The sequence below is a fragment of the Amphiura filiformis genome, chromosome 13 (genome assembly GCF_039555335.1).
Source record: "Amphiura filiformis chromosome 13, Afil_fr2py, whole genome shotgun sequence".
NCBI lineage: Eukaryota > Metazoa > Echinodermata > Ophiuroidea > Amphilepidida > Amphiuridae > Amphiura > Amphiura filiformis.
In genome coordinates, this window is record NC_092640.1 from 54,476,040 (window position 1) to 54,485,543 (window position 9,504).

The 9,504-nt window shown below is 34.1% G+C and overlaps 1 long non-coding RNA gene across 1 annotated transcript in view; it reads right to left on the reverse strand.

Moving 5' to 3' along the window:
- Positions 1-9,504, reverse strand: part of LOC140167333 (uncharacterized) — a 525,284-nt gene that overhangs the window by 416,014 nt on the left and 99,766 nt on the right. The gene's annotated exons all lie outside the window — the stretch shown is intronic.

A 9,504-nucleotide genomic window follows, 5' to 3' on the forward strand; every position in this document is an offset into this window, starting at 1 on the left:
TTTTTTACAGGTTGGTGTGTGTGGTAAGGCAAAAGATTGACCAAGCCCTGGAAACCGAACACTAAGGCAACTGGTAGTCAGGACCACATTTGAGATCGAAAAGTTGCAATAAACATTCCTCTGCAAGTCTGTTTACTGGTGCTCTACAGTGCCATTTGTGGCAACAAGCACTCGACAAGTAACTTTTAGATTTTACATTCCAATTTAGAAATTAAATCTAAGCATTGGACTGTGACAACAAGTGTTAAAGGATTAATATTATGAAGCTCAGTTACACTACCCGATTCCTATTGGGCTGCCTGCACAGGTCCCGGCACAGGTACACCATCGCCGAGGTACATGTACTTAGCTGGTACTGTGCAGTACCAGGTGAGTACCAGTGCAGTACCCCTGCTGGTGGATCATGTGCAGTGGCAGAATTGGTATTCTGTGTGTACCAGTCTGTGCAGGTGGCCAAAATAGGAATCTTGTAGTGATAGATTGGATAGACAGCTGAGAACACCATGCTTATAAGCTTTTAGGCTTTGGGTTGAGCCTTTTGTTTGAGCCTGGTCCTATCAGGGCCCGAGGGTGCATCTGTCCGGACCGACTGGTTATATAAACAAATTTGTCCTTGGTTATTAGGGGGTACTACACCCCTGCCAAAATGTATGCCTATTTTGCATTTTTCTTAAAAATTATTATAGCGCATTGGGGACAAGTAAGATATGTATATTATAGGGGCAAGGACTACAACTACTGCACTATAAATTTTATTTCAGCACAGACAACAGTTGTGGGGTTACAGTCAAAAATGAGGGAAAACCAATATTTGATCAATAAATCAATAATTACTTGCTTTGAGTTGCTGAATTTTCAGTACAGTAGTATAGTCCTTGCCCCTATAATATATATATCTTCCTTGTCATGCACCAATGTGCTATAATTTTTGAGAAAAATGCAAAAATAGGCATAAAATTGGCCTGGGGTGTAGTACCCCTTAAAAAAACACAGTCATATCATTATTTAACCTAATTAGGGGCTGGCATTTTCTTCAGAAGGGGGGGGGGGGTCCCAAAATACAGGGGTCATAGAATTTTCAGACCAAAAATAGGGGTTGTTATCATTTTTTTTAACACTCAAAATAAAGGGGGCTATAGAATTATTAAGGGCTGGTGACCCTAAATTTTTGCGTACTGTGCGCGCATTATTTGACTTTACAATCAAAATGTGCGCACAATCTATGCAAAAAATTTTACATGCTCCGCGCGTCTTCTTTGATACTATAACGATAAAAATTTTAGCGCGCTCCACACCCTTTCTTCACTTAGGTTTTGGCGCGCTCCGTGCCTTAGTTCCAGCAATGAATAACTTGTCTTGAGTCTGTGTACGTGGAGGGGTCATTACAATTTTTGACCCAAGATAGGGGGGTCGTAAAAAATTTTTGCCCGAGATAGGAATGAACTCTCTGCAGTTGGCCAAATTATTTTATTTTATGAGATTTTGAATTATGATCACTATGAACACATGCTATTGCAAAAAAAAAAAAAAAATGGGGAAAAATGCAAATGGACATTAAAGATGAGAGAAGAATGACTACAATCAAGACCATGCTATATAAAAATAGCATTTTTATTAAACCTCTTTACACGGTATCTGAAGATTTATTTTACATTATTGAAGGCAAATTTTGTAACCCTTAACACAATCACTGGTATTACAGATGATGTTAACAATCATAACTTTGTATGTGTAAAAATGAAAAGAATAATAAATTAAAAGCATAATCATTTGATTTGCTTGAATTTATTTCAGTGTTGCATTTCAGTAGGAATAGAAATACTGTATTCATTCTAATAAGCGCCCAGGGTGCTTAACAAAGTCATTTTGGGTGGGCGCTTATTTTTTACCTGGTTTACCTAATTTTTTGTGAGGGGGGGATTATTAGAGATGAATTTACATTATAAAAGGGTCCTGGGATGTACTAGTAGCTTTTCTGATGTAGAAAATGTATTGCAAGTTTACACCGGATGTGTCGTCCTCCAGCTATTTCACTATACATGTATCAACATCTATCTGTCACTTCAACATTAATGGTACCCTTTAGCAAATTTAATATACCCTGGGTGGGCACTTATTGGGGCATGGGCACTTTTTGGAATGAATACGGTACATGTAAGAAGGCGGGTAAATAGCATAAACAATGTTATCAGACTCTGCATAGTTCAGTTGCAGAGAAGATGGTTTGCCATTTTTATCTTTGGTGATTTTTGCTGTATGGAAGTATGGTTGGTTGACAACCTTGCAAAATTTGAAAATTCCAGTCAATATTAAAAATAGCTCAAATTCTAAACACAAAAAAGAGATGCATAACGCGAAGAGATGCCGAACGCGAAGACCAGCAATGCCGGGTCAGCCAGCTTGTTGTCAAGTTCATTGATCAGCCAATCAGCGTGATTGTTTATTGCTTTTGCGTTTACGCTCGTGTACGCGATACGCACAGGCATGACCACGGAAGTTTAAAAAAAAAAACTTTAGTCATTGTATACCATACATGTACCATACCATACGTAAACTACAGTGTATTCATGTATTTTAAGCTTAACCGGCATGACCGGCTAACCCCCCGGGTTAACCCATCCCATGCATGCATTGGAATGGCCAATAATTATAGTAATAGGCCATACAAACCCGAACCCTGCCAGGACGCAAGGTATAGCTGTCTTAATAAATATGTAGTACTCACGTTATTACAGAACCAAAATAAAAACACAAACATTTACCCCAAACTGTCATCAAACCACTCGTAGCACTTCCACAGCTTTCCACGGCACAGCAACGTCGACTGCAACGACAATGGTTTACAGTGCAATGTATTACTATCGTACGTCGTAAGTGCACTTACGACGTACGAGAATAATACATTGCACTGAATCTAGAATCTCGATAGCCTGAGCCTCGCCTCGTGAAAGTCGAAAGTTTGCAAAAATTATTTTGAAGTTTGTAAACAATTATTAGAGTTTGTAAAAAATTATTCCCGTAAGGTTGAATCTAGACTGAGTCTCTCCTCGTTCTCTCGCGAAAGTAGAAAGTTTGCACAAATGATTTTGAAGTTTGTAAACAATTATTAGAGTTTGCAAAAATTATTTGAGTTTGTAAAAAATTATTTGAGTTTGTAAAAAATCATTTGAGTTTGCAAAAAATTATTAGAGTTTGCAAAAATTATTTGAGTTTGTAAAAATTATTTGAGTTTGTAAAAAATTATTTGAGTTTGCAAAATATTATTAGAGTTTGCAAAAATTATTTGAGTTTGTAAAAATTATTTGAGTTTGTAAAAAATCATTTGAGTTTGCAAAATATTATTAGAGTTTGCAAAAATTATTTGAGTTTGTAAAAAATTATTTGAGTTTGCAAAATATTATTAGAGTTTGCAAAAATTATTCGAGTTTGTAAAAAATTATTTGAGTTTGTAAAAAATCATTTGAGTTTGCAAAATATTATTAGAGTTTGAAAAAATTATTTGAGTTTGTAAAAAATTATTTGAGTTTGTAAAATATTATTTGAGTTTGTAAAAAATTATTTGAGTTTGTAAAATATTATTTGAGTTTGTAAAAAATTATTTGAGTTTGCAAAAATTATTTGAGTTTGCAAAAAATTATTAGAGTTTGCAAAAATTATTTGAGTTTGTAAAAAATTATTTGAGTTTGTAAAAAATTATTTGAGTTTGTAAAATATTATTTGAGTTTGTAAAAAATTATTTGAGTTTGTAAAATATTATTTGAGTTTGTAAAAAATAATTTGAGTTTGTAAAATATTATTTGAGTTTGTAAAAAATTATTTCAGTTTGTAAAAAATTATTTGAGTTTGTAAAATATTATTTGAGCTTGTAAAAAATTATTTGAGTTTGTAAAATATTATTTGAGTTTGTAAAAAATTATTTGAGTTTGCAAAAATTATTTGAGTTTGTAAAATATTATTTGAGTTTGTAAAAAATTATTTGAGTTTGTAAAATATTATTTGAGTTTGTAAAAAATTATTTTAAGTTTGCATGTCCCTCATGGTACACCGTATATTGGTCTAAATCAAGATTATCAAACTTGTGCCAATCTGAAATACTATAATGAGATTCAAGCAATCACTCATGAAATCACAACGTATCAGGAACTGGTGCAACAACACCCACATCTGGCCCCAGTCACGGAATTAAAAATTCTAGATCGTTTTTTTGATGCAAGTGAATTACCACCACTGCGGTTACCTGTTGCAAGTAAGCTGATTTCTAACAGTATATAATTTTGGGAAACTATACAGGACTATGATAAAATAACACAAAGTATAATCTTTTATGTTTGTTTGAAAAATAGAACTTCTAAACCAGTCAACACAATAAATTGATGTACATTCCATGTAGTGGTAAATGAATAAATAGCATCACCCAACACAAGTTATGGATTATGAAGCAATCAGAAGAAAGCTCATAATTTCCGCATTTACCCAGTAAAATTTAATGCCCAAGATATGCTTAGTTTAGATGGTGTGAACTAAAATGTGGTGAATTGGATTACATGTCTCTAGTCCGCAGGGTCATTATTCCGAAAACCCAATAACTTACTTATAAACACTAACCCTAAACTTCACCCTAACCCTAACCTAAGCCTTAATCCTAACCCTGACAAGAAGAATACTAACCCTAATCCTGACTTAACCCTGTCCCTAACACTAATCCTAACCCTAACCTTCTCCGTAACCCTAACATAAAATGCCTTAAACATTAATTTAACCCTTTTAGGACTAACGGGATGTTCCTTTGAATACCTGTATATACTATCCTATGGGTCACTGTTATACATGTTTTTGCTTCTCATATCAAAACTGCTGGAGCAATACAAATGTATTGTTTTAATAGTATGCCTCAAGGTAGGATAGAAAACAGAACATGAAAAGATTGGACCACACCCTTCAACAAATTACAAAAGAAGAGTACAATTTCTTGAGAAATTTACAGTGTCACACATTGCGTTTATTCCTAATGGCTCATTACATTAAAAAAAACCGGTTTTTAAAGTTGAACTTCCATTCAACTCTCTCAAAGCATGCAGAATATAATCTATGGTAGGTACACTGCATATACTGTATTGTTTGAGATTTGAATGGACCAAAGTGCATCTTTCGAAACTGCATCTTTTCTTGTGCAAATAGCCATTATGACTGATTGCAATGATGTTGAACCTAATGTTAACCTTTTTAAAGTTTTTTTAGTTTCTAAAAGCCTTTTAGAGCTACTCTAAAAAGTCTTAGGGTGGAACTACAACTTGTGAACCTTTTTATGATAGGAGAGACACTTTTAAGGTTTTTTCTCCTGTCTATTCTCAGATGTTACATGTGTTGGTAAACTCCCGCAGTGTCCGATAGGGTGTTCATGTTCTCTCGCTTATCAACAGTTTGACATCCACTGTTCTGCTATTTCTACCAAAACAAGTATCCTTCTACTATACTTCATGGCAGCAGATCCTACCAGTTCCACTTGTAGCACCACTGTACTTGATATCTCCAGCAGACGACTCCAAGACATCCAGACCGGATCTTTCTCAAATCTCACAGATATCACCTACTTATTTGCATCTAGCAATGATCTAGAAACACTTCAAAATGAGACATTCCAAGGTTTGGACCAGCTCCAAGTACTGGATCTCTCAGATAACAGGTATTCAAATATTACTAAAGGTGCATTCTTAAGTCTTGTACATTTAAGTCAATTGTATTTAAATAGGAACGAGTTAAGATCAGTTACACATGACATGTTTTTAGGATTAAGTAATTTGGAAGTGCTTTATCTCACAGACAACATCATAACTACAGTGAAGTCTGACGCATTTGTCTTTCTAAAACAGCTTAAGATAGTATCCTTAAGAATGAATGTAATCACCAATTTATATTTTCAATCTTTTGGTGAAAGTCTTTGTATTCTAGATGTATCAGACAATAATGTACACCATCTCAGTGTCATTATGTCACAATATTTTCCAAATTTAACTCATTTATATCTACATAGTAATTCCATAGCAAACATTGAACAAATCACCTTTGAGCTGATTCCCAACTTGTCTGTTTTGTATCTCAGTGACAATGTCATCAAAGTACTGCCTAGTACATTATCCAACTTTGAAAGATTACAACGGTTATACCTTCATTTGAACATGATCTATGATCTTGATGTGAAATTATTTGATGAATTGAAACAATTATCTATTCTTACACTGCATTCTAATAAGATAACAACATTGCCATTAAACATATTTGATAACCTCACCAGTCTGACGGAACTATACCTTTATAGCAACACGATATCTGAACTTGATGTGAAACTATTTGACAAAAATTTATCTATTCTTTGGCTGCATTATAATAAGATAACAACATTGCCATCAGGCCTGTTTCATAATCTTTCCAATTTGATACAACTGGCCCTGTATGGAAATAATATTTCAGAGCTTGATCAGAATATATTTCAAAATTTACATCACATGCAGGTTCTTTACTTAAATAATAATACCATACACAGACTTCCATTTGACATATTTCAGAATTTAACCAACTTGAGACAACTTTCTCTCTATGGAAACATGATATCAGAGCTTGATGGCAACTTGTTCTGTGGGTTAAAAGACTTGACATATCTTTACCTACATAGAAATAAACTTTCTTTTTTACCATCAGACCTATTTGATCAGCTCACCAGTCTGACAAAACTATCTCTTTATGACAACATGATATCTGAACTAGATGTGAAATTATTTGATAAGTTACAAAATTTATCTCTTCTTTGGCTGCATTCTAATATGATAACAACATTGCCATCAGACATATTTGATAATCTCACCAGTCTATCAGAACTATACCTTTATAACAACATGATATCTGAACTTGATGCGAAATTATTTGATATTAAACAATTATCTATTCTTGCACTGCATTCTAATAAGATAACAACACTGCCATTAAACATATTTGATAACCTCACCAGTCTGACGGAACTATACCTTTATAACAACACGATATCTGAACTTGATGTGCAATTATTTGATAAGTTACCAAATTTATCTTTTCTTTCACTGGGTTCTAATAGGATAACAACATTGCCACTAGGTCTGTTTGATAATCTTGCCAATTTGAAACAACTCGTGCTGTATGACAACAATATTTTAGAACTTCTTAGAAGTTTTAATTTGGTCCAAAATGGAGATATTAGGAGGAGGGATTTCACTTGCAAGAGATGGACCTATATTAGTAAAGAAATCGTTAAATTTCATAGCAATTTTATTGGGATCTTTAATTACATTGCCATCATCATCAGTAAAATGGCTAGGAGGTTTAGTGGTTTTATTCCTGCCTCGAATATTATTGAGAGTTTGCCACGTCTTCTTCATGTTATTCTTATGAAGATTAAGCTGAAAACTAAAGTGGTTTTTTCTTAGATGTGCGTAGTAGGGAGTTTAGTATATTGCGAAATTTTGTGTATTTAAGTTTATTTTCAGGATTAGGTTTAGCCAAGTATTGTTTATATAATTTATCTTTAGTGAAGATTGACTTTATTAGGCCAGGTGTTACCCAAGGTTTTTTGGGGGTTTTGCGCTTACTAACTTTGGATGTTTTTATCGGACAATGGGTATTTAGTAATTTTTTTAGTTTAGTATCAAAAATATTATAAGCTATGTTAGGGTTAGATTCCCTATAAACTTCATTCCAATTAGTTAACGATATACCATTCTTAAGACCTTTGATATTATCAGTCTTCAATTGGCGCTTCTCAAATATTTGGGTGACTGGATTCACATGGCTGCTAGAGTTTATATTTGATGTGAAGGTAAAAATTGGGAAATGGTCAGAAATATCAACAACTAGGACACCAGAATTGATCTTAGCAGTCATATCGTTGGTCAAAATATATCAAGAAGAGTTGCGCTATTTTCAGTAATCCGTGTAGGTCTATCAATGCAGGGAAAGAAATTATTAGAATAGATTAGATTAACAAATTCAGACACTTTATTATTAGAACCATGTTTAAGTAGATCAAGGTTGTAGTCTCCAGCTAGTAACAAATCTTGCGTTCCTTATTGATGATATCAAAAACTCTGGCAACATCAGAAAAGAAGCTATCCAAATTAACTGTGTCTGGGCGATAAATGACCCCTATGATAGAATTAGGAGTTTGCTGGTTATTGAATTCAATGAAACGGAATCGCAGTTATCACACTTGATGGTAAGATCATCTCTAATCATGAACTCAATGTTGTTATCAATAAAAAGAGAAGCCCCTCCCCCTCTTTGATCGGTTCTATGAGAATTAACAGAAGTGTAACCTTCCAAATCAATGAGATTTGCGTCAGTTTCCGTGAAGGCATAGATATTGAAATGATGATCAAATGTCGATAGATAATCAATTATATCATTGGCATGTTTGTTGAGACTACGGATGTTCATGTGAAACAGTGATAGCTTACAGAGATTTGGGTTATGAACCTGATTAATAGATAAGCTGTTATAATAGTTACAGTCACATTGCATAATTTGATCAATATTACAATCATCATCAGTTTCAGTAGAGTGGGTATTGAGGGTACTATTGAAACGAAATGGGTCAAATCTTAAGGAGGATACAAAATCAGACATAGTGCAAACAAATAGGGACAAATAACAATATCAAAATAAAATAATTATAGGAAAGAAATTTTAACTTAGATTACAATTTAAATCCAAATCAAGAGATTTGAATGGTACAAAATCAGGAGAGTTTGAATAGAGCTCTCCAAAAACCACACACAATAATTAAATAGTTTAAAAAAATGTGAATTGGGTGAAACAAATTTCGCGATGCCAAATGCAAAGCCAAAATAACATTGAGAGCCAATATGTTATGACCAATAAAGTTGGAGCCGGTTAATGGAATGGGACAACTGCAACAGTGTACATCAAAAAAAGTCGGATGGCCATTGGAAAAAGAGTGGCTGGTGGTGAAGCGAGCAGGAGATGGAACCGAACCAATTTGGTATACACTGAGGCAATTTATTCCACAGGCACTGATCGATAACAGAGGGAAAACATAGAGAGCAAATTAGCAAATCTAGAATTACCAGCATGTCAACAAAGGAAATATAACAATGTGAAAAATAGAGCACTCCAGGATCCACAAAAATAAATAATACTTGATGAGTAAACAATAATCAATACAGTCCCAATCAGCATAAATACAGTTAAACAATAACAAAAAATGATATAGTGAGGGCACTGGTAAAATAAAACATAATATAATGGCAAGGGAATGGGGGAAGGCAACATTGGAATCCAGCCAAGCTAGATCTGCTGTTTGGTACCACCAAAATGGCGGCTGAGAAGGAGGAGCTGGAGATCCTGGGAGTCCTGGGAGTCACAGTTGACAGCAAGCTGACCTGGATAAAGCACATTAACAAGTTTGTTCTACACTTGTCCAATATACCACGCTATTCATGTGCTGTCCTTGCTACTCAT